This window comes from Manis javanica, chromosome 7 (genome assembly GCF_040802235.1).
Source record: "Manis javanica isolate MJ-LG chromosome 7, MJ_LKY, whole genome shotgun sequence".
Lineage (NCBI taxonomy): Eukaryota > Metazoa > Chordata > Mammalia > Pholidota > Manidae > Manis > Manis javanica.
The window spans coordinates 61,694,156-61,720,416 of record NC_133162.1 but is presented as its reverse complement, the minus strand read 5'-3'; positions in this window follow the sequence as shown (position 1 = coordinate 61,720,416).

Sequence of the window (26,261 nt, the reverse complement as noted above, 5' to 3'; positions counted from 1 at the left end):
TTATCATCTTAAGTAGAGTCAGGAAGAGCAGTACTATGCTGGGGAAGGCTCCGAATATCAAAGAGATATAGTCTAATCATGAGAGATTATAAAGAGATGGCCTAATGATATCTAATAATGTCACAGAATTGGAGAATGGGAGAAGACATAAAGTAGGTAAATAAATCTCAACAACATTTTCATCTGGGAATGGCAGAAGGCAATCTTTTGACCATTAGATAGATAGCTCTGTTTGTGTGTGTGTGTGTGTGTGTGTGTGTGTGTGTGTGTGTGTGATAAACAGGTCCTATGGTATTTCTTACACTAAACTATTTATTCATATGTTCTCTATACCCTTTGAGTCATGCTTGCTTTCAGCTGCACAGCACATGGAGAGGTTGTCATCTGGGGAAGTTTCAGAAGGAGCCAGTGGTCTTTACACTTTGTATATGCAGTGATTCTCTAACACAAGTCACCTTGGCTCTGTTCCTTTAAGAGATAAACCCAGGACCAAGGGAATATGCTATGCTGCTATACATGAATGTATAAAAGATACTCCACTAGACATTTATGGTAGTCATGGAATCAAGCAACACAATGTGGCATTTTTCATGTGTGAGCCTTGTTGCCTGAGGTCTTTTTTGCCCAAGTAGATGTAATGTTCTTGCTATCAGTTGGTTCACTGCAATATTATTTATATTAGCTTTTTAGGCTTCTATAACAAAGTGCCACAGTCCAGGTGGCTTAAACAACAGAAATTTGTTTCCACAGCTTTGAGGTAAGAAGTCCAAGCTCAAGGGTTGGCACACTCGGTTTCATTCCCAACCTTCTCTCCTTGACTTATGGCTGTTGTCTCATAGTGTCTTGATAATCTTTCCTCTGTGCAGGCTCACTGTCTGTCCTAGTCTCTGCTTGTAAGGACACCAGTCAGATTGGATTAGGGTCCAACCAGGACTCATTTTACTTTAAAGCCTTTTTAATTAAAGCCTTATCTCCAACTACAGTCACATTCAGACTCTGAGGGTCAGGACTGCAACATATAAATTTGTGGTGGGGAGAAAAATTCAACCTGTAACATTATTTTCCAGTTTTTCCTCATTTGAATCAATTACTTCCTCTCATGTGATTGAAATCTCTGAGGTGGTATCATACTGACTGTCAGGAATACTGCTTCTAATTGGGAGACAATGATCTACAAGGCAATGGCTCCATTATTAAAAATTCCTCACATGCTGGTCTCCTTTTCTATTATACCTCACTCCCTCTTTGTGGATTGAGGCAGAAACTATTTATTCAGTAAGATTTTAGGCAATTTGAGTAGCTTCTTAGCATTATTCATCTCATGGATGTCCAGCAATCTGTAGACAAAATACCCTGGATTGCTCATTCTGTGAAAAGCCAGTCACCATGTGATGAAGAGACTCAAATATCTGTAGGAATGTCAAGGAAAGATTCTGAGTAAATCAGAGATGGAGTAACGTGGGGTGGTGCCATGCAGTACGGCATGGGGAACAAGGAGATGGGGTGGCAGGAAAAGGAAAGGGGGGTCAACTGAAGAACAAATGATGGGGAAATAGATATTTGATAATGGAGGAGGGGAAGCAGGGAAAAGAGTAAGGAACACATTCCCCAAAACAGGAAAACTGAATCAAGGCATCCTGTTTGGATTTGTGTTTAAATAACCTAAAATGAATCCTTATAAAATTTTATGTTATCTTGGAGTTTTAAAGAATCATTACTTCCCCAGGGGGCTCCTTATAATCTAGATCTCAGCCACTGTTTCATAAAGGATGTAAGAAAATAATTATTTTAATTTTAATTGCCTTTTTATTTTGTCTATTTTTAAGACAGAAGGAGAATGATTGAGAGAGTGACAGAGAGAGAGAAAGGAACTCTGAGAAAATATTGATTTGTCCCCTGCCTAAGTCTGGGAGAGTATTACAGGGCACTGCTCTCTAAGGACCCTCAGGATGAAAATCTTCACCTCAGCGTAATCATTAGCCTACCATAGTTAAAGAAAGGACTGGCTGCATCATTAAACACCCAGTGTTTGTTGGCTGAATGTATAATACATGTACATAAAACATGCACATAATAAATTTTAAATAAATGATAGCTTGCATTCTTATCAACAGATTTTCCTATCAAAGCTATCTGGAACTAAATTCATGGACAGAATACATTTTACAATGGGTGGCTTAAATGAGGTTGAAAAGCGTATCTTAATAACCTTTTAAAATAAGTACAAAGAGGGAAAAATACTATAAAATGTATCCCTAAGATGGGTAAATGTTGATTGTTTCAATTAATTAACCTGTGGAATAAAGTAGTAGGTAACATAACTGTGACATCCAAAAAACAATCATCTTTCCTTACTCATATATTTCCCACAATAAAAGCTAAGAATGTGCCTTATATATGTAAAGCTATTCACCAAATATTTTCTGAATGAAGAATTACAGGTGCATGTGTGTGTGCTTCTGTTTGTGTGTGTATGTGTGCATGTAATTTCCAAAGATGAATTAAGTGGCACTGTTGGAACAAAGGCAATAAAATCCTTCTAAGTACCCCTAGTTGCAGCCATTTCCTTAAAGAAAATAAGCTCCCTGATCATGGCAAAATATCTCATGGTCACTTCCTTTTTTTTCCCTTTTCTGTCCCTAGCCACACCCCATTGATGCCTGTAATCATAATACACGGGCTGATGGGAATTTGAGGAGACAGCATAATTTCTGTAATCTTATAATTTCAATGATCCACACAGATAACAGCAGTGATTCCAAGGTACTCACATCATCTGGGAAGTAGCCATTTGCCTCATAGTTGAGTCTCTTTATTTTAGGTACTCCTACATAATTGATACCTAGAGGTTTGCAGATCTCAGACAGTGCTCCTATTAACTTCCTCCCAGTCTTCTGACACACTCACCAGTAGCAGTGGACTTCACACTGGTGAGCTCTTGAAGTGTCCATTAGGCTCAGAGGGGTTCCATTCAGAACCTTCTGTCTCCTGTTGAAAATTCAGAGTGGATTGAATGCAAGAGAAGAGAGAGAGCCCTGAGAATGAGTACATATTATCATATGTTTGAGGGAATTATTTTCTTATTATTATTTATTTTTCATTCATTCATCCTGAAATAGATTCAGGGCTAGACTGGGTACATACAGTACTAGTAATAATTAAGATAACATAATTACTTGATTTCCACTATTTTTTGACTGACTTGTGTTAGGAGAGTCCTGCTAAAAAGCCATAGTAGCCATAGTGGCAGCCTCTCTTCTAGCTTCAGTTCAACAGATTGGATAAATGCTTCCCTAGAAGAATTAGATTTGGTTGACTCGGATTCTTCAGGGTAGTCATCTGCCTGTGTTATTTATAAGTAGGGACAATTACTGCTTGGAGAGACACTGCCCACTCATAAAAGGTCTTCTTTGGATGGTAGCTTGAGAGATACTTTATGAAAAGCAATTTGGTTTTTATATAACATATTAATTCAGATAAAATCAGAATTCAGCTTCTCAGTCTTCAAGCTGCACGTGCAAAAATTTGCAAATCTAAGTTCCTTTAGTCCATATTCATTGAATTGCACGATGTTATACAATTAAGAAACTTCCTTCCAGCCCAGAGCATTCTAATGTGGCGGTTGCAGGCAAGGATGTCATTTTCTCCTTTGAGATAATTTCTTTGTACCTCAATTTTTTTTCTATAAAATGGAAATGCTTTAACATATAACTTGTCAATTCATATGTAGATTGAATGAATAAGAAATATCTGAGTTTTTTTCTTCTTCATAAGGAAAAGATATTGAAAAGACTAGATTCTGTTGTTGATTTTTAGTACTACAGTGCTTGTGCATTTTTTAAAGTTATTGTAATTTAGATCTTTCTTGATTTATTCCTTCATCTGGCTGAATAATCTAATCTAAGTTCTTCTATTTAAATAATAAAAATCCTACTTAGCTTTTACTTTTCTGCTTTTATGAGAGCCTCAGAGGTACATACCACATATATTATAAAAAGAGTAAAACTTGTGTATCATTCACACAGGATGGGAGGGAAATTTTTATTTTGTTGGCCAGACTATCTCACTGAGTCCAATTTCACAAGCCATTAACACTCTGAAAGGGGAAATTAATTTCAGTGTCTGTCATATTCTAGAAAGGGGGACAAAATATTGGGGAGTGTTATTTAGTTGACCTCCTAAGAAGGACAGATGAATGGAAAATGAATTCATATTTTAATAAGTGGGGGGGATTTGTCACTTAATTATTCTTTAAGAATTTTAAAAGTTTTCTCATTGTTCTTGGTGCAGTACTGGAACAAATCCCAGAAAGCAGAAAGGCTGCACAGTGAGCTGTCTAATGAACTCAGAGATAAATAAGAGTATGCACAAAATTTGGAATGGGATTCATGTAAGTAGAAGGAAATTCAAAGAGGTGTTCAAAGAGTTTCTATTCAAAGAGTTGCAAAATTAGCATCAAGAATTTTAATGAACAGAAATAATTACCCTTGTGTTCATTGTCAGTGACCACAAATTAAGTGATTAGGTAAATAAAAATAGCAACTGGACAGGAATAGAGTAGCTGCTGCTTCTGGCAGTTGTTATTCAATAGATAAATGGAATATCTATTAGCCATTCAAAAACCAATGTGACTTCCCTGCCTCTTTATCAAATCAATAAAGCTTATGCAAATGAATCTGCATTAAAAGAACTTTAATGTTAAGTACTTGGGCAATCATAATCCTGCTTTATTTAGCAGGTTGGAGCAAGCTGAAATGACTTCAGAAGGGGCTGATGTACATGATAAGACTCTCAAAATCATGCCACATAGGAATCAGGAAGAAAATGAGTATGTTAAAAGAATTGAAATTGTGTACATTTAGTGAAATTCAATCCAACTGAATTATACAGGATACATAATTGAGAACTGATCTTTTTTATTAATGATAAAAGTAAATTTTCCCCAGCCCTGTTTATATCTGAATTCAAGAACGCATTTTGAAGACTTATATTGATATATCAGACATACTGGTTAGACACTGGCTGGTGATAGATGGGATGGTGGTGCTGGTGAAATGCTGTGACCCATCATCACAATGCGACGACACTAGGGGTCAGCCAGAATGCAAGCACATCCTAAAAGGCCAAACCATCTGCCTTTGTCTTGTCAGACTTTAGCTGCAAGTCTGCTTCTGACTGCCTCTCTCTCTCTCTCGGGTGGGCTACAAACACCTATTTCTAAACGCTTTCAAGGAAAACAGTAGCAGAATTGATGAAAACTTGACCTAAAGGCTACACTGATCACAAATATGACACACTGATGTTCATGCTGCTAGATGCAGAGACACTGGCATATTTTTAGATGATAGGCCTATAGATTAGGGTCATCAACACAGAAATGTGCTGCATTTCTGTCTGCTCTAAGAGTGAGGGGACAGAAAACAGTGCATAGGACAGAAACAAAGACTACACCCTTCCATGCTAAAAGCCTGAATTCACATACTGCAAATGTCTCTATCAAATATATTCACATTTCTGCAGGAGTCCAGCTCCAGTGGGGTGGGGGTGAGGGTGGTGAAGCCCAAAAGGATGAGACGGAGTCGGCGCATGGAGCGACAGGACACAGAGTCAGATGGAGGTGGTCTCTCGACAAAGTGCCGATGACAGCTTTATTTATACTATTTTGCACAAGCATATGATTATTTTTTATTATTTTGATGATTAACTAGAATACACAGTTGCCTAACAAGTATAGGCAAGCTTTTTTCTTTCCTTTACTTTCTAATCTATTCATGGTTGGTCAAGCGTTAGACAGGTGGTTGCTCTTCTGTTCCTTGACCAAAACTTTTCCCATCAACATGTACTCTATTGTGTTTTACGTTTCTATGCAACGCAGTTTCTAAGAAGTGCATGTGACTGTAGGAGCGTGCAGTATGTAGCAGCGACTATGGAGTCTATCAGCTCAGGGTGAAATACAGATCACCTAGTGCCACAGTTAGCTAGGATTCTTTCCCACAAAAATATTCTTAGAGGCTTTAATAAATTTATAATCAATCTAAAATCATAAACTCATATCTTAACCTTATACCCCTTTATAGGGCACAGTAGGCAACAAACTAAATTTCCCCTTCTTATCTACATTTCTCTTTCTTCTGTGTGGATACTAAAATCTCCCTGACATATGCTACACAGCTCTCCATGACTCTACTACTGCAGGGACTAAACAAGTTCTTACATGGTGAACAATGCAAGAGCATTCATATCATAGAAACTGTTTCTGTTTTAACTACAAACCTTAAACTATAAACAATCACGTCAAATATGATGTATGATTATTCATTTGATTTTTATACTTTATATGTGAATCTAATAAAATGTTAATGTAGTAGGTAAATGGAAGATATAGATAGAAAGCATGATTTAGAACTGTAAGAAGGCAGGTGTAGATGATCAGGTTTGTGCCTACAGACCAGGTCTTAATCCAAGCTGAACAAGGGCAACAAAACATCCACAGGTGTAGAAGATTTCTCTCAAAACTGGGGGGGGTGAGGTTCTAAGCCTCACCTCTGTTGACCCCCTTTTCCTCACCTGATGGCCCCCCTGCGACTGTGCCTGTCTTAGGTTGTTCCTCCCTTAAGGAATCTTACCCGTCTCTGGCTAACCAGCCATCTTACAGGGCCATACAGGGAGATGTAAAGCTGGTGAGAGGGAAGTAATATTCTTTGAAAAGGTTAGTTTTTCACTTCTTTGCAGATTTATGCTTCATGGCTTCTATGCCCAGTACTTGTTTTTGAGGTATCTTTAGTTCCTGGAATATGGTACTTGGTAATTTCACATATGAGGCACAAATTCTACTAAAGGTGAGGCACAAATTCTAGTAAAGGGCTGTGATTAGGAAAGAAGGAAAACAAACTATAGAAGTAGTAGAGGGAAGAAAACATGAGATGATTAATTAAGTGTCAACAGGGTTATTCTATTCAATATTTTCTCATGACTCTATTTCTATGAAACTTTCCATCACTAGTTTCACTAGCATTGTAAACAAAGGGGGGCATTTTCAGTGGAAATGGGGTGGTCAGTGTTTGACTAACAGCAGGTTTCAGTACTTTATGCCAAGATCGCCATTTGGCCCCTGTGTGTTCTATTCTTCAGGAGCACTGTGTCCTGAAAAGCTTTTGGGAAGTTTATGTTCTCATCCTTTCCACACTGCTCAGCAAAGGTTAGCTTAGCTCTTTGCAATAATGCAAGCAAAAAACAAAACCAATAGTATAATGGAGAAAAACAACAAGGTGGGTAATAGAGGGAGCCAGCTGCGAAGGCCCCTGCTTTGCGGGGGTCTTCCTCCAGGTTGAGCTTCACTACACAGCTTGAGTAGCATGGCTCCCGGCATATTTCCACATCTGTCAGTCAATTAACCTTCAGTATACAGGAAACCTGGAAGGGGAGTTCCCATAACAACAACAAAAATACACAAAAATTTATGAGATACTTTGCTGTTATTATTAAAATATATTAGCAAAATATGTGTTTTTATTAAAAACAAGCCTGCTTTTAATGAAGATGGGCACCTTAATATGAGAGGTCTGCCCCATCTGACAGGTAATTTGGCTTGTTCCATTAGGGGAGATGTTCTCATATTAACAGCCTTTGGAGCATGATTTAAACCATGGAGGCTGTGTTCATTTGAGGCAAGGCATGCTCCCAAATGCAGTGGGTAATCAGTAGGCCTGCCTTCCTGTGTGATGCAAAAGGAGGGCACTATTCAATGTCACCCTCTCCACACAATTAATTTACATAAAACAGTTTAATGGGTTTAAAGGTATGGAACTTCCTGCAAACAAACAGTAAGCATCATCTTTAATTTAGATCCTTGTAACGTGTTCTCTTTCCTCTTATTTATATTTTCTTCATCCTATCGAGTAAATTTTTTTAGTTCAATGTCATGTCTCTGCTTTCTTCCAGTGCTTCCTGCCTGTGGACTGTAATCCTTAGCAAACTGAGCCTTCATTAATTACAAATCATAATTTACAGCAGGTTATTACAATGGTAACATTAAGGGTGATAATTCCTTTGGATTTTTTTTCATTTTCGTATGACCAGAATTTCCAATATGATGTAAACTACAGGATTTTGATTGAATTCTTGTTCTAAAATACTGTAATCAGTGAAATACTGTTCATAGTTTCTGGGAAATTGTTTATTCACCATTATTAGATACAAATGAAAGCTATTTACATTTTTTGGTTTTCTTTTTTTGTCAAATTTTATTGTGTTATTACTAACAATCAAAAAACAAATATTTATATTAACATTAATAAGTTATATGATAGTTACCACAGCATATAATTCCTCTAGGTAAATTACTTTTTGCAACTATTTTTAAAAATCTATGCCTGGGAGGGAAATTTGCTCCAGCAAAATATGTTTCAGATCAGAAAATGTTTTCTTGCTATTCACCTCTCCCAAGTCACCAGTGTTTTATTATTTTTTTAAAAACTGTTTATTTCTATTTAATTTTCCATGTCAAGAAAGCTCAGGAAAATTTCTGATAAAACATGGGCTTATACAAGAGAAATGTACACATGAACAAATAGTCACATACAGAGAGACTGATAGATACAGATCTAACATATACATTTGTCCCTCTCTAGCATCCATAAATGTCTGAGCAAATCTGATGTGTAGTCGGACTGGGTTGTCTACAGCTTTCAGTTAACTGAGTAATTTTCTTGGGTAGGGGGTGCCTGTGTGTACTGTGTTTGTGCAGAGAGTCACTAGAGGCTGATAAGAGAAGCATGGTTATCTGTGACCCCAGAAATTCATTTCTGAACCTTATGAAGAATACAGTTACCTGTGCAACCTGAAGAACTTGTTTCTATGTGCTTTTTCTGAGAGATATTATATACTTTAATGTGTCTCTGCTGCACAGTCTAGGAACTAAAATACAGCAAGAGTTTAATAAGTTTTGTTAATTAGTAAATTATTAAATTAGAGGTAAATAAATGAACTAAGTGTATCCTTAGTGAATGCCTTCATACGTTGAATATTTTAGATGGTGCTTTGTATGATTGGAATGTTGTCCGAGGAACTGAGCTTCTGCTGAATGCAATAACAGCAATCTACAGTCTTCAAGTGTTGCCCAGAAAGAAAATGATGAACCACTCCAGAATAACCATTGGCATACTGTCTAATGATCTGGTCTAGTGGTGCTTGCCTGGAGTCAACAAGATCGAACTCAGGTGTTCTACACCCTGCTCTTTTAGGGGTTCTCCATGAGCATTAGCACCTGTGTATTGGAGATACTAAGTCTTCCACCCTCTCTGGAAATTAAAAAGCATGTGAAGTGTAACATAACCTAAGGTGCAACCTCATTTGTCTTGAAATGTAATCCTGAGAGTATATAACCTTGAGGGCAATCCAGAAAACATATTTAAGGCCCAGAGCAGAGGGAAACAGTGTAGCACTCAGGCTTTGAGATAAATGTGAGGGTCTTCTGAAGCACCAAAAAAAATCTACTCAATATTTCTCAAAGAATATAATAGTAAATGGCAGTTTACTTTATCAGCATGTAAATCAGGCTGTGGGCTAGGAATCAGGGTCATCTGTCCAATTAGCTTATCTTTCCTGTCTCTGAAAGACCAGTCTGTGCTTTTTGCTAAATGATTAAGACAGTAGTCTTGCTATGGAGTAGATTTTGTGTTGTGTCATGATGTTGAATATGTTCAAATAATTGACTCAATGATTTCTTCCAGCACCTACTTGTCCCACCTCAAAGAATAGCCCTTTACAGAAAAATGAATAATTAATATAAACAGAGAGAAACTGACTTTATTGTTACAGTCAAATGAATGTGAGAATATAATTCAAACCCTATTTCGACCTCCTAGGAATAAGGAAAACATAAGCAGCAAATTTTTAACAAGATCTTTTATGTGGTTTGTGTAATAACAGTTTTTCTTCCAGTCAGTTCCAAAAATGATGAGAATTACTTCCTTTCTATATTCTTTGCCTACAATCAACTTTAATTTTTACTGGAAGAGTAGAAGTACTTAGATTAGAAACAAGTTATGAGATTTTAAATACAGCATATTTCAAATATGAAAAATAGCAGTCAATGTCTAATAGTCAAAAAACTACAAAAGATAAAATATATTAATATCAAACAACCACCATTGCAGGGAATCAAGGGCAGGTAGCCGCATTACGGTGTATCAAGTGACATAACAAAGGTAGGTTTAAAAGAAGCCATTTGCTGTGGAGTTTTTAGATGGAGGAGAGGGGTCAGCCAGGGAGTTTGTTACATTTGAAAGATTCAGAAGGAGTCCCTCCTCAGACAAATTATAAGGAAGATTTTTCAGGCAGAATATTTGATAGATTAAAAAAAAATGTCAGGTAACACTCTGTGTTGACTAGATTGAAAAGGCTTAAGTAGCCCAGTTCCCCTAAATTCACCAGTATAGTGACACATGCTGACATTTCCTCAGCAATGCTTTTTTGCAGGGCTGCATTATGACAGTTTGAAATATTTTAATAGAACAGAAATGCATCTGCCCAGAGTGCTTATTGAGCCATCACTAGGCTATGGAATGTTTTCTAAGGTAATGTTTGAATGCTGCAAAGAAAACCAGTTTCAGGATGCAGTCCAGGGTTTTCTATAAAACCTGTTTTTGTTTTATTTGGTAAACAAGAAGCATGAGCTGATATTTAATTACTTGGACATTTTTTCATAGGTAAATATATCATCCACAGGAGAATATAGAAACTTAATAGAGGAACAATGTTTTTCTGTAATTTTAAGCCATTACTACTTCAAAGTCCTTCTAGTGTGAATATGACCTTAGTTCCCCTAGGCTTTCGTAGCCTGTGAATTTAAAACATGAGTCACACTAATAGGAATAATCTAAGTTTCCCTGTTTTCTTCCCCTGTTTCTTCTCTTAGGACTTCAGTTTGGCCAGTGAGGATGCAAATTAAAATCAGGTCATACCAAACACATCTACTAGAATGCCACCCTCCTCACTTCCAGCCAGGCCTATTAGAAAGTTCCTCACATGTTGCAGATAGACATGTATGGTTATATGATACCATATTTGTTTGCAGACATATATGTTCTTGCCTCTACAAAATGTATGACCAACATACATCACTGCCAATCATCCTGGAATTTAAAGTAAAATACACATACAATGAAAATGATACACTCTTTTTTGGTGCATTATTCTGAGTGTTGACAAACATTTACAGCTTATATTTTCCACCTACCTATATCATTATGTTTGGAGTGAGTTTATGTGATTTTTTACACATTCCGTTGTTTTTCTTTCTTATCTGATGTTCCAAGCTTTGCTCTATCACCATTTCCTTTCTGTTCTGAGAACTTCCTTTAGCCTTTCTTTAGTGGTATGTCTGCTAGTGGAAAATTCTCTTAGCTGTCTATTTTCCAAGAATGTTTTTATTTCCCTATTTATTCCTGAAGAATATTTACATTAAAGAATTTGCAGGAGACATTTCATATTTTTTCTGCACTTGAAAAATGTTGCCTCTTCTGGATCCATAGTTTCACATTAGAAATCTATTAATATCAAAATTATACTTCTCTACAAGTAATGCATTATTTTTCTTAAGTGTTTTCATTATTTTTATTGTGCCATTAGTTTTCAGAAGCTTAATTATGATATTTATTATTTTATTATTAATGTATCATTGATAAACAATCTTATGAAGGTTTCACATGAACAACATTGTGCTCATTACATTCCCCCCTATTATCAAGTCCCCTCCACATACCCCATTACAGTCACTGTCCATCAGCATAGTAAGATGATATAGAGTCACTACTTGTCTTCTTGAGGCTATACTGCCTTCCCCATGTCCCCCTACATTATGTGTGCTAATCATAATGTCCCTTAATCCTCTTATTCCTACCTTCCCACCCACCTTCCCAGTCCCTTTCCTTTTGGTAACTGGTAGTTCCTTCTTGGGGTCTGTGAGTCTGCTACTGTTTTGTTCCTTCAGTTTTTCCTTTGTTCTTATACTCCACAGATGAGTGAAATCATTTGATACTTGTCTTTCTCCACCTGGCTTATTTCACTGAGCATAATATCCTCTAGCTCCATCCATGCTGTTGCAGATGGTAGGATTTGTTTTCTTCTTATGGCTGAATACTATTCCATTATGTATATGTACCACATCTTCTTTATCCATTCATCTACTGATGGACACTTAGGTTGCTTCCATGTCCTGGGCTGTTGTAAATAGTGCTGCAGTAAACATAAGGGTGCATATGTCTTTTTAAATCTGGGATCTTGTTTCCTTCAGGTAAATTTCTAGGAGTGGAATTCCTGGGTCAAATGATATTTCCATTTTTAGTTTTTTGAGGAAACTCCATATTGCTTTCCACAATGGTTGAACTAATTCACATTCCCACCAACAGTATAGGAGGGTTCCCCTTTCTCTGCATCCTTACCAGAATTTGTTGATCCTTGTATTTTGGATTTGGGCCATCCTAACTGGTGTGAGGTGATATCTCATTGTGGTTTTAATTTGCATTTCCCTGATGATTAGCAATGTGGAGCATCTTTTCATGTGCCTGTTGGCTATATGATATTTCTTATTGTGAATTTCTTTGGATTTTTCCTGTTTTCGATTTGTTCAGCTTATTGAATGTTTATGTTTATGTTTATGTTTCTTTTGTCAAGTTTGAGAAATGTTCTATCTATACTTCTTTGAACACTTTTGAACTTACTCTTGAACCTTTCTTTTTGGGATTCTGATGGTACTTTTGTAAGACAGTTAGATCTTTTGCTATTGTCCCACAGGTCCCTGATCCTCTCTTCATTTCTGTTTTTCTTGTTCAGTTTCTGTTTTTCTGTTTTCAGATTGGATGATTTCTTATTGCTCTACATTTCAGTTCACCAGTTCATTCCTCTGTCTATTCATTCTGTTATCAAGTTCGTCCAGTGAGATTTTTATTTCAGTTATTTTTTTAATTAGTTCTCTAATTTCCATTTGGCCCTCTTTTATACTTCCTGTTTCTCTAAGGAGATTTTCAATTTGCTTGTTACTTTTAAGATATTTATCATTGATCAGTGCAGCATTGTTCTTATGGCTGTGTTTTAAAACCCTTGTAAGATAATTCTTGCACCTGATTCATCCCAGTGTTGTTTGCTGGTAATTATTTTTTCATACTCAATTTATTTTTTTCATAATTATTGGCACGAAAAAATATTTTTTTATTGCATCCTGGATATTTCTTCTATTATGTTAGTGTACTCTGGATCCTATTAAGCCCTTTGTTTCAGGTGATGATCACTTCTCTCTGTTGAGTTAGTACATGGGTCCTGAACTAATTTTGTGCACTCTTGTTCCAATGGAAATTTAGTACTTGAAGATATTGAATAATCTTAGAGTAAGTATTTGGTAACAAATTTTGTCTTCACAAATTTCTCATATTTTATTGACTTTCCTTTTTTACTGTATTGCATGACTATAACAAGTCTGTAATATCAGAAAAGTGTCTACCTGAAACCATTCATTGATATATACTAAACAGTAAAATAACAAACAAAGAAATATAACCTCAAGAATGGAGCTCAAGAAAGACAGGGCCCAGCTGAGTGACTGGAGGTGAGGGTCATAAAAAAAAGTCAATAAAAGTGTGCATTATATAATTACAAATTATGGTAAATTTTATGAAAGAAATTGATGCATTTCTGCCTTAGTTATTAACTAAAGGGACCTTGTCAGAAAAAGCTTCTCAGAGAAAGGTGATACCTGAAGGATAAAGGCACATCAATGTGAAGAATCCACAAAGAGCATTCCTGGTAGAGGAAATGATTGCAAGACTGTTTTTAAGCAGGATTCAGCTTGATAGGTTAGAAAAACTGATAAAGGCAAAGTAGCTGGCACAAAAAGGTGAGCAGAGGGTTGTCCAAGTTTAGATAGAATAGAGATAAAAGTAGAATGAGATCACACAGTACTCTGTTCAGCCCAATTTATTATTATTATTATTGTTAGTAATAGTAGTGGTACAGCTGCATGCCTTGGGTGAGCAATTGAGTTAAAGAGAAGAGAATGGATTTGTGGTATGTTTTGGAGGCAGATTCCAGGCATGTATAAGAAAAAGATTAGAATAACAAATGAAATAGTTTTCTCTCTAGATTTCCAGTGATTTTGAAATTCATCAAATGTTAGTACTAAAAGATAAAACTAAATATAACATGAAATTTTACTAAATGGTAGCAATGACTTCATGTGTGAGAAGTCAAGGATGGATCTACATATGCCAGAAAAATCAGGTAAAAATATGTAATGCAGAACCATGGTTTTATGTTGTTGGACAACACATTGAATTCTAATGCTCTGAAGATTCAACTAGTTTCAGTTTTATTCATTGTAGATTCAACTATTTAAAAAAATAAATTCAAGCTTCATCCTTGAACCTCTTTTGCTGTGTCTCACTTCCTTCCAGTCTGCTGCTTTGTATTTTCAATAACGAAACAGGAACATTTTCTATTATAGATTGTCTGGTAGACACTGTATGGTATAACACTGTATTATTCAGAAAGAGCAATGCTTCATACTGGCCTATTGAACTTAAAATTCCTTGAACGGCACAGAGAAAAATGAGAAAACTGATGGTATATTCACCTAAGACAAGTTGGCTTCCCTTCAAACTCAGTTTGGATTCCTTATTACTCATTTCCTCTAGTTTTCCTCTTCATTTCAATAGTAGACAGCAGGAAAAAAGATAATAGCAGGTTCAGAATGTAATTTAGATTTTTAAAAAAGGCATTAACCAGCCCTACATCAGGTTAATGAAACGTTATTTCTTTTCTCTTGAACATAGATATCAAAGCAAAGAAAGCTAGCTGCCTTTTATTAGCTCACTCTTTAGATGACACAGTACCTTCCCAGGGGTCTGTTTGGAATCCGAAGTGACCCAATTGGGGATACGCTAAGAAATTGCATTCATGTGAGAAAATTAGTATCTTGCCTACCTAAACCCCATTCTGAAAGGAATAATCTTACTTTTTCTTATTATTCTAATCTGCATAAATAGTCTGGGGGACCAGAACTATTTCATCAGAAAGCAGGATTACTTTGAAATAAACACTATATTAAAGTTAGAAAAAAGTATTTGAAAACATACATTGTCATAATTAGACACTTGGTCAAGCTCCATTTCTAGCAGTGGTGTTTAATATCGTACTGAATTATATCCACTAAAGTTGCCTGATTACCATTGTTTCTTGCAGAATCTTAAAAAAATCAAATAAATATACAAACAGACAAAAAGAAAAGGAAAGTAATGCTAATCCACAGAAAGAAATTATTTTAAAATGATGCTCTATACAGAGAGCAAACAAATTGTTATACCAATGTAATGTCAAAGCAATTTTGTTACTGCAGAAACACCATCCAAACTAAATACTTCCTGACCCTGATACTGTCAGAGATTTCAACAGGAGTTAAGTCATTTGTCTTTCAGAAACCTATGTTCATTAAATCTAAATTAAATATAAAATTTAAAAATTATCTATTAAAATGGATTTATAGGCTATGGATAACCTTAAATTTTATAACATTTTTAGTGTAGAATTGAAGAGCAAATTTCAATTTTAGAATTACTTTGTAAATGTAAAGATAGTTTAAAGCATAAAATATATGCTAAGTATGTTACTTTGCTTATCTGAGAGGATAATAATTTAATCATATATGTATGCCCTTTCTACTCTATGTATCAACATAAAAATTATGTGATTTATTGTATATGTTAATTTTATAAAATATAGCATTGTTCAATTCTTAAATTGTTATTAAATATTCTAGTTAGAGTTTTGTTGGCAATTTAACCTCTTTAAATGTGTGTGTGTGTGTGTGTGTGTGTGTGTGTGTGTGTGTGTGTGTATAATACTTTTTTCTCACAAGAGGCTTAACTCTTTGCAAAACAAATTTTAATCTAAAAAGTTAGAATTGCATTGTTAATTTTTTATGAGGGAAAGAAGTAATATAGTCTATAGTACAGTTTGATTTATATTGCTTTCAAGTACTATAAAGAAATACAAAGAAAAATGAAAGGGAAAAAGTAAGTCATGTCTATTTGGAATTGAGGAATTTTTTTTTCACTATGTAGATGTATAAATGTTTTCTTTTAGAACTCACATATTTGAAACAATGAGCCCTGCCAATGCTTCACTTCACCCCAAAGGAACAAATCAGTTGATCCTGAGAAATGAGATTCGCTATGACACTCACTTATAAAAGTATGTAGATCACCTGTCTAAGACCTCCACACCAAGTGAACTGTGGGGTGGACAAAGGAAGAGAGTTTACCTGCTGAAAGTACAGTTGACCGTTGAACAGCAAGCACAGTTTTGAACTGCATGGATCCACTTGTGTTTTTTTACCAAAAAATACAGTAAAATACTGTAAATGTATTTTCTCTTCCTTATGATTTTCTTAACTTTTTATTCTAGTTTATTTAATTTTAAGTATATAGTATAGAATGAATATACAAAATATGTTTTAATTGACTGTTTATGTTATTAGTATGGTTTCTGGTCAACAGCAAGCTATTAGTTGCTAAGTTTTTGAAAAGTCAAGTTATATGCAGGTTTTCAACTGCACAGGGATCATGACCCCAAACCTCCACATTCAGCAGTTCAAGGGTCAACTGTACATATGTATTTTTTGACAATATTTGTGGCTGATTTGGTACCACCCATCTGCCATTGGCAAAACATTAAATATTGCATAAGTTTTAAATATCTTCTACAGAACTAAGTGCTCATACAGATTTTAGGAGTTACCCTGCCACTTCCTTAATAATATGATTAAAAAAGGAGTCAAATGTACCTATAGAATCAAAAAGAAAAGAATCCCCAGGGTTATAGCAACTATTCTGTCAGACAAATTGTTATTCTTTCACACATTTATTCTGTGTAGAAAATTGAAGGGAATATTTCTGGGGCTACTTGAGTCGATCCTCCCATTTGCTTAGTAATAGATCTTCTGGAAAAGTATATACTACCAGCTGGATGAACTTCATGGAAAGTTTGAGGAAATGAGAAAAAATATCTGGAGTAAACTTAAGTCCATTCAATTGTGCTTTTTCCACTCCTGGAAAGTTATTTTATCAAGACGTTCTCAAATGAGAATAATTTCTGAGGCAGAGCATTCCCATTAATCAAAATGCATAACCAGGAGGATTAAAGATGGCATGAGAGTTGAAGACAAACCTCCTCCCAAAACCACATGAAATATGAAAATATAGCAAAGCCATCTAATCCTGAAACAGCAACTGGAAAGAAGGTTACAGCAGACTGCCTACACCTGAGGAAAACAACAGACCTCAAGGAAAAGGGTAAAGTACCAAAGCTGTGATCTGGAGGGACCCAAGCCCTTCCCACACCACAGTTCACTGGAGGAAGGAAGAGAAATGGAGTGGGGAGGGGGTCAAGGCCTAGAACTACTGAACACCCAGCTGTGGAGATCTGCTCTGGGAGCACGAACCTATATTTCATGGTGCTCTAAAGATTAGTGGGGTTGGAAAACTAAAACAGGCAGGATACTTGGAGAGACTGAGATTACATCTGCTTGTGGAAAACATGAACCCACAACTGACTGCTCTGGGACAAAAGAAAGGTGGGCAGTCTGAGAGACTTCCTAACAGCAAGAAGGCTGCTAAAGAGGCAAAGATTGCACATAACTTGCTGCTAAGGAGAAAGGACAGGTGGACAAAATTGTCCAGGCACACTCTTCCCAGCAGGTTGCAACTTTCAGGACCTTCAGGCACTCCATCCCACTGGCTGGCTATGCATATATGAGGCCACCTACCATGATACGCAAGCTGCTGTGCGTTGCTCCCGGCCAATACCAGCTTGCAAATTGGCTGCCACTGCCATTGCATCAGGCCAGCCATAGGGAAGCTCCACCTATGGCAGCTACAAGTGCAAAGCATAGAGGTTTCTTCCTGTGCACTCAGCCCACTAGCCCTGGCAGTGGAGACAGGCACTGCAGCTGGGAATCAGAAAAGAGCTCTTTCCTCCCAATAGGTACCAGCACTGCTCATCTGCAACTCCCACTTTCGCTCCAGGGGCTGAGCAGCTCCAGAGAGTAGAGCTTCTGGGCACTAGAGGGTGCAACATACAAATATGAAATGTCAAAGGAACTTGGTTCAAATCAAAATTCCACAAAAAAAAAGAAAGAGGGCTAAGTGAAAGTGACCTCATCAATCTTCCTGAAAGAGATTTTAAATAAAAATCATAAACATTCTCATGGAGCTACATAAAAATTTTCAAGAACTGCAGGAATTCTGGAATTAGATACAAACATTGAAGAATTCAGTATCTGAAGTGAAGCATACAATGGAAGGGTTTAAAAGCAGATAAGATGAAGTAGAGGAGATGGTAAATAAAATAGAAATTAGAGAGCAGGAATACAAAGAGGCTGAGGCACAGAGAGAAAAAAGGATATCTAGGAATGAAAGAATATTGAAAGAACTATGTGACCAATCCAAACAGAACAATATTTGCATTATAGGAGTACCTATAGAAGAAGAAGAGAGAGAAAAAGGAACAGAAAGTGTCTTTGAGGAGGTAATTGCAGAGAAATTCCAAATCTGGGTAAAGAAATATTATCTCAGGCTGAGGAAGTGCACAGATCTCCCAGCACAATGGACCCAAGGAAGACAACACCAAGACATATAATAATTAAAATGGCAAAGATCAAGGATAAGGACTGAGTATTAAAAGCAGCCAGAGAGAGAAAAAAGATCACCTACACAGTAAAATCCATCAGGCTATCATCAGACTTCTAAAAAACCTTACAGGCCTGCAGAGAGTGGCATGATATACTTAATGCAATGAAGCAGAAGGGCCTCCAACCAAGAATACTCTACCTGGCAAGATTATCATTTAAATTTGAATGAGGGCTTAAACAATTTCCAGATAAGCAAAGCTGAGAGAATTTACCTACCATAAACCACCTCTACAGTTTATTTTGAAGACACTGATATAGATGGAAGCATTCCTAAGGCTAAATAGCTGTCACCAGAGAAAATAAAATCACAGTAAAGTAGAACAATGAATTACTATGCAGATGCAAAATCAAATAAACTACCCCCAAAGTCAGTCAAGGGATAGACAAAGTGTATAGAATGACACCTAATATATAAAGAATGGAAGAGGAAGAAAAAGGAGGAAAAAAAAGAACCTTTAAATCATGTTTCTAATAGCATACTAAGTGAATTAAATTAGACTGTTAGATGTAAGGAAGTTACCCTTAAGCCTTTGATAACCACAAATCAGAAGCATGCAATGGCAATAAGTACATACCTATTGATGATCAACCTAAATGTAAATTGTCTGAATGCACTAATCAAAAGACCCAGAGTCACTGAATGGATGAAAAAACAAGATCCATCTATTTGCTACCTGCAAGAGACTCACTTCAAACCCAAAGACATACACAGACTGAAAGTAAAAGAATGGAAAAAGATATTTCATGCAGCTAATAGGGAGAGAAAAGCAGGAATTGCAGTACTTGTATCAGACAAAATAGACTTCAAAACAAAGAAAGTAACAAGAGACAAAGAAGGACATTACATAATGATAAAGGGGTCAGTACAGAAAGAGGATATAACCATAATAAATATCTACATACCCAACATATGAGCATCTACCTATGTGAAACAGTTAGTATCAGAGTTAAAGGGAGAAATAGAATGCAATGAATTTTCAGAGACTTCAACATACTACTCACTCCAAAGGACAGATCAACCAGACAGAAAATAAGTAAGGAGAGAGAGGCACTGAACAATGTATTAGGACAGATGGACCTAACAGACATCAAAAGAACATTCCATCCAAAAGCAGCATGATACACATTCTTCTCAATTGTACATGAAACATTTTCAAGAATAGATCTTACATGAGGCCACAAAAAGAGCCTCAGTAAATTCAGGAAAATTAAAATAGTACCAACCAGTTTCTCAGACTACAAAGGTACAAAAATAGAAATAAATTAAAAAGAAAATGAAAAAAGCCCACAAACACATGGAAGCTTAACAACATGCTCCTAAATAATCAATGGATCAATGACCAACTAAAAACAGAGATCAAGAAATATTTGGAGACAAATGACAACAATGACTCAACAGTACAGAATCTGTGGGATGCAGTCAAGGCCGTGCTAAGAGGAAAGTATATTGTAATACCTCAGGAAAGAACAATCCCATATAAATAGTCTAAACTCACAATTAATGAAACTAGGAAAGGAAGAACAAATGAGACCAAAAGTCATTAAAGGCAGGTACATAATAAAGATCAGAGCAGAAATAAAATTGAGAAGAATAAAATAACAGAAAGAATCAATGAAAGCAGGAGCTGGTTCTTGAGAAAATAGATAAATGTCCAGCCAGATATACCAAGAAAAAAGGAGAGTCTACACACATAAATAGAATCAGAAATGAGAAAGGAAAAAACTACTACAGACACCACAGAAATATAAAGAAATATGAGAGAATACTATGAAAATTTATGTGGTAACAAACTGGATAACCTAGAAGAAATAGACAACTTTCTAGAAAAATACAACCTTCCAAGGTTGACCCAGAAAGAAACAGAAAATCGGAACAAATTACCAGCAATGAAATTGAACTGGTAATCAAAAAACTACCTAAGAACAAAACAACTGAACCAGATCGCTTCACTGCTGAATATTACCAACATTTAGTGAAGAACTAATACCAAATAGTAGAAGACAAGGGAATGTTTCCAAACTCATTCTATGAGGCCAGCATCACACTAATATGAAAACAAGACAAAGAAACCACATAAAAAGAAAATTACTGACCGATATCCCTGATGAACATAGATACAAAAATACTCAACAAAATATTAGCAAATCTAACTCAAAAATACATCAAAAAGGTCATCTACCATTATCAAGTAGGATTTATTCCAGGGATGCAAGGATGTTACAACATTTGAAAATCCAGCAGCATCATCCACCACATCATCAAATAGAAGGACCTAATCCACATGATCATCTTCATAGATGCTGAAAAAGAATTTGAAAAAATTCAACATCCATTCATGATAAAAACCTCCAATAAAATCAGTATAGAGGGCAAGAACCTCAACATAATAAAGGCCTTATGTGACAAACCCACAGCCAACATCATACTTAACAGTGAGAAGCTGAAAGCTTTTCCTATAAGATTAGGAATAAGACAAGGATGCCCACTCTCCCCACTTTTATTCAACTTAGTACTGGAGGTCCTAGCCACAGCAATTAGACAACACAAAGAAATGAAGGACATCCAGATTGGTAAGGGACAAGATAAATTGTCTCTGTTTGCAGGTGACATGATGTTGTACATAAAAAACCATAAAGAATCTACTTCAAAACTGCTAGAACTAATATCTGAATTCAGCAAAGTTTCAGGAAACAAAATTAATAGACATAAATCTGTGGTATTCCTATACACTACCAATGAACTAACAAAAGAGAATTGAGGAAAACAATTCCATTTACAATTGCATCTAAAGGAATACAATACCTAGGAATAAACCTAGCCAAGGAGGTGAAAGACCTATACCCTGAAAACTACAAAATACACATAAGAGAAATTAAAGAAGACATCAATAAATGGAAATACATCCCATGCTCATGGATAGGAAGAATTAATATTGTCAAATGGCCATCATGCCTAAAGCAATCTACATATTCAGTGCACTCCCTATCAAAATACCAATAGAATTCTTTCACAAACTAGAACAAATAATCCAAAAATTCATAAGGAAGCACAAAAAATCCCAAATAGCCAAAGCAATCCTAAGAATGAAGAATAAAGCTGGGGGGTTTATACTCCCAAGTTCAAATTCTACTGCAATGTCACAGTAATCAAGACAATTTGGTACTGGCACAAGAACAGAGCCATCGATCAATCGAATAGAATAGAGACCCTAGATATTAACCCACCCATATATGGCCACTTAATATACAGTAAAGGAGCCATGGATATACAATGGGAAACAATAGCCTCTTCACCTCCTGGTGTTGGCAAATTTGAACAGCTACATGTAAGAGAATGAAACTGTATTACTCTCTAACCCCAAACACAAAAGTAAACCCAAAATGGATAAGGCCTGACTGTAAGTCATGAAACCATAAAACTCTTAGAAGAAAACATAGGCAAAAATCTCTTGCATACAAACATGAGCAATTTTTTCCTGAACACATCTCGGGCAAGGGAAACAAAAGCAAAAATGAACAAATGGGACTACATCAAACTAAAAAGCTTCTGTACAGCAAAGAACACATCAGTAGAACAAAAAGGCATTCCACAGCATGGGAGAATATATTTGTATACAACATATCTGACAAGGAGCTAACATCCGAAACATATAAAGAGCTCACATGCCTCCACAATCAAAAAGCAAATAACCATATTAAATTATGGGCTAGGATATGAAGAGACAATTCTCCAAAGAAGAAATTCAGATGGCCAACAGGCACATGAAAAGATGTTCCACATCGCTAATCATCAGGGAAATGCAAAAATCACAATGAGATACCACCTCACACCAGTTAGGATGGCCAGCATTGAAAAGACTAGGAACAACAAATGCTAGTGAGCATATGGAGAAAGGGGAGCCCTCCTACACTGCTGGTGGCTATGTAAATTAGTTTAACCATTGTGGAAAGTAGTATGGAGGTTCCTCAAAAAACTGGAAATAGAAATACATTTGACCCAGGAATTAGTCTTGTAGGAATTTTCCCAAAGAAAGTAAGATCTTAGATGCAAGAAGACATATGCACCCCTATGTTTATTGCAGCACTTTTTACAATAGCCAAGATATGGAAGCAACCTAAGTGTCCATCAGTAGATGAATGGATAAAGAAGAGGTGATACATATACACAATGGAATATTATTCAGCCATAAGAAGAAAACAAATCCTACCATTTGCAACAGCATGGATGGAGCTAGAGGGTATTATGCTCAGTGAAATTAGCCAGGCAGAGAAAAACCAAATGATTTCCCTCATTTGTGGAGTATAACAACGAACTAAAACTAAAGGAACAAAACAGCAGCAGACTCACAGGTTCCTAGAAGGGACTAGCGGCTATCAAAGTGGATGGGTGGGGGATGGTAGGTGAGGACGGAGGGAGAAGGGGATTGAAGGGTATTATGCTTAGTACACATGGTCTTGAGGGGTCACGGGGAAGGCAGTAGCGCACAGAGAAGACAAGTAGTAACTCTGTGGCATTTTACTACACTGATAGACAGTGACTTTAATGGGTTATGGGCAGGGGACTTGATAATATGGGTAAATGTAGTAACCACAATGTTTTTCATGTAAAACCTTCATACGAGTGTATGCCAATGATACCTTAATAAAAAAATACATAACCAGTTACATATTATATGACCCTGCACATTATACATATATTCACTTAAGAAATATCCACTTAAATTCAGTGTCTATAGATGTCTATTTTTATACCATGATTCATTTATCAACTTTACTGACTTTACTCCTTTTATTTTTTCATATTTCTGAAGTGAGATTATGTTTATTTCAATATTAAAATTAAGTCATCAGTAGAATAATCCTTTAATTATAGCTTGAAGGGGACAAAGATTCTTTACAAAAAATTGAGAGTAAAACTGAAAAAAATGTCAGAATAACCACTTGAGAGCCCTGGAAATTGACTAAAGGCAGAGAACAAATAGAGAAGATTTTATTTCTGAAAACTGTAAGATCATCATGTAAAAAAAGAGGGAGTCTGAGAATTTCTTACTTGAGACTGCTTACATATACTCCCGTAACATAACAATCTGTCCAAGTCATATATTTATACCTTCTTCACAAAATTAAACTTCTTTGTCAGAACATTCCTAGCTTTGAATCCACTCTCAGGCTAGTAATACTAGAAATTTTGTGGACATAAAGTTCTAAGGAAAGAAAAAAGAATCTTTCAACTAAGAATACTTTATCAAGGTGAAACTAACCTTCAGAAACGTACAATATTTGGAGAAAAAACAAAATATAGAACTAGCAGACCTGCTTTACAAGAAATACTAAAGGTCATTAGGTTGAAAGGACATATCTCTAGACAGTTACTCCAAAGGTGGAATTGAAGAACACTAGTAATGATAAATATGTGGGCAAATATAAAATACTTATAAAAATAGTTGACTGAAGCAATAAACACTATATTGTTGGGCTGATACTATATCTAGACATAGCATATGGAACTATTCTAGCACTGAGTCGTTATACTTTATTGAAGTATTAGCCTATGTGAGTTGTTTGTGGGTAGGACCGACTCAGCCTCTTAGCCTTGTCAGTATGTTTTATATGCAATCCTGAAATTTTATATGCAATTTTATAGAGATTTCTATCCAAAGAAACAAGACAGTGTTGAGGAATGCAACAGTTTTAGTCTTCTGAGTAAGTGAAGGTCTTGGTAAGGGTAGGAAAAAGCTTTTTGTAATGATAATGAAGAAATTTGTTTAAGTATGCAATATGGTAACAGTGAGGACTTTTGTATTTACTATCATAATAAACTCTAGAAACATTGCATTATTACTGCCTTGAAGACATGAATAATAAAATTTTGAGTACTTGAATCCCATTAAGAACTTTTTTTCAAAATTCTGATATTCATAAGTGTCTTCAAGGATTAAAGAGTGAGAATCATTCTATAGCATCCTGTCACAAAGTGCTATATTTCACTTTTGTCCTTGATTTGAGAAGTTTTCACTCAGTTTATAAATAGAACAATTATAAGCTGAAGATTCAAGATATGTTATTACAAATAAAATACATCTTCCACAAAGCAAGCATTGTCACAAAATGACACGTTAAAAGGGATATATTATTAGCTCTCCAGAGATCATTAAGCATAACATTTTCTTAACCATAAATATCAGAAAATGGACATTTTATGACCATAAGTAAATGTGCCATCATGCACCATAGATAACATTCACGTGTGCAGTGCAAGCCAATGGCATTCTTAAATTTTCACCCACATCATAAATGAACCTCATAATTGTTCAAATATTGGTTTTGCACATACCCTGTTTTCATCTACTCAGAGAAATTCACAAATGGAAATGAAGAATAATGCTGTTACAGACAGAACTGACAGTTGTCTGTAACTAATATTTTTAAAATAATCCATTTATATACTTTTATATTTATTACATCTATTATTAACTAATTATTTGAGGCTCAAATCAAATTGACCATGAGAACTGCTGGAGTTGACAATACTTATTTGATAATTTAAATGAAGATAAGCAAGAGTTGTCATGGTGTAAATGTAAGGGCAATGATAATCTCACACCTTTGTGGCCAAATGTAAAGTCACAAAAGAAAAGGCATAAAAAGCCTCATTTAATGGAGAGCGAATAAATGGCAGTTAAAGACTATTCGTATGGATTGAAAAACTTTTAGCATATATTAGGGAAAAATACAGCATTCTTCTAAAAGCATATGGGGAAAGAGGATTAGATAGCATTCAAGTTTTATATATAAAAGTGAACATTGTTCTTGTTAAATATGAAAGCAAAACAAATAATAACAATATAGGTAAAATGAAAAAAGCCTTCAGCAATAGAGTCACGGTGATCAGAGGATCAAAGTGAGTTGGAAACCAATTATCAAGGTCAAGAAAGAGAAAAACCTATTAACCCATCAGAATTTCCATTTAGCACTCTTGTATGACAACATAAACCTTACTATATCCAGGTCCTTTCCTAGCAAGTCCTTTTCTTTTTTTAAGAGTATTTCTTAAAGCAGTTTTATGTTCATAGCAAAATTAAGGAAGATACAAAGATTTCTTTTTACCTCCTGCCCAGATACATTCATAGCCTCCTCCATTATCAGCATCCCCCAGCAGAGCAGTGCATTTGTTACAGTTGATGAGTCTACACTGATACATAATCAACCAAAGTCCACAGTTTATAATGGGGTTCATTCTCCATGTTGTACATCCTATGGGTTTGGACAAATGATTAATGACATGTATCCCCACCCTTATAGTATCATAGAGAGTAGTTTCACTGTCCTAAAATTTTTCTGTGTTCCACCTTTTAGAAAGGTAAGATATTTAGCCACCACCATCACTCAATAGCAAAAAGAAAATTTGGAGTATGTCATTTTATACTCCTGCCTTTCGTTTCATTCTGAGTTTATGATTAGAAGTAGCAGGAAACAGAACTGAGTCCTAACAGGGTATTTTTCAATTAAAGATAGGGGAGAG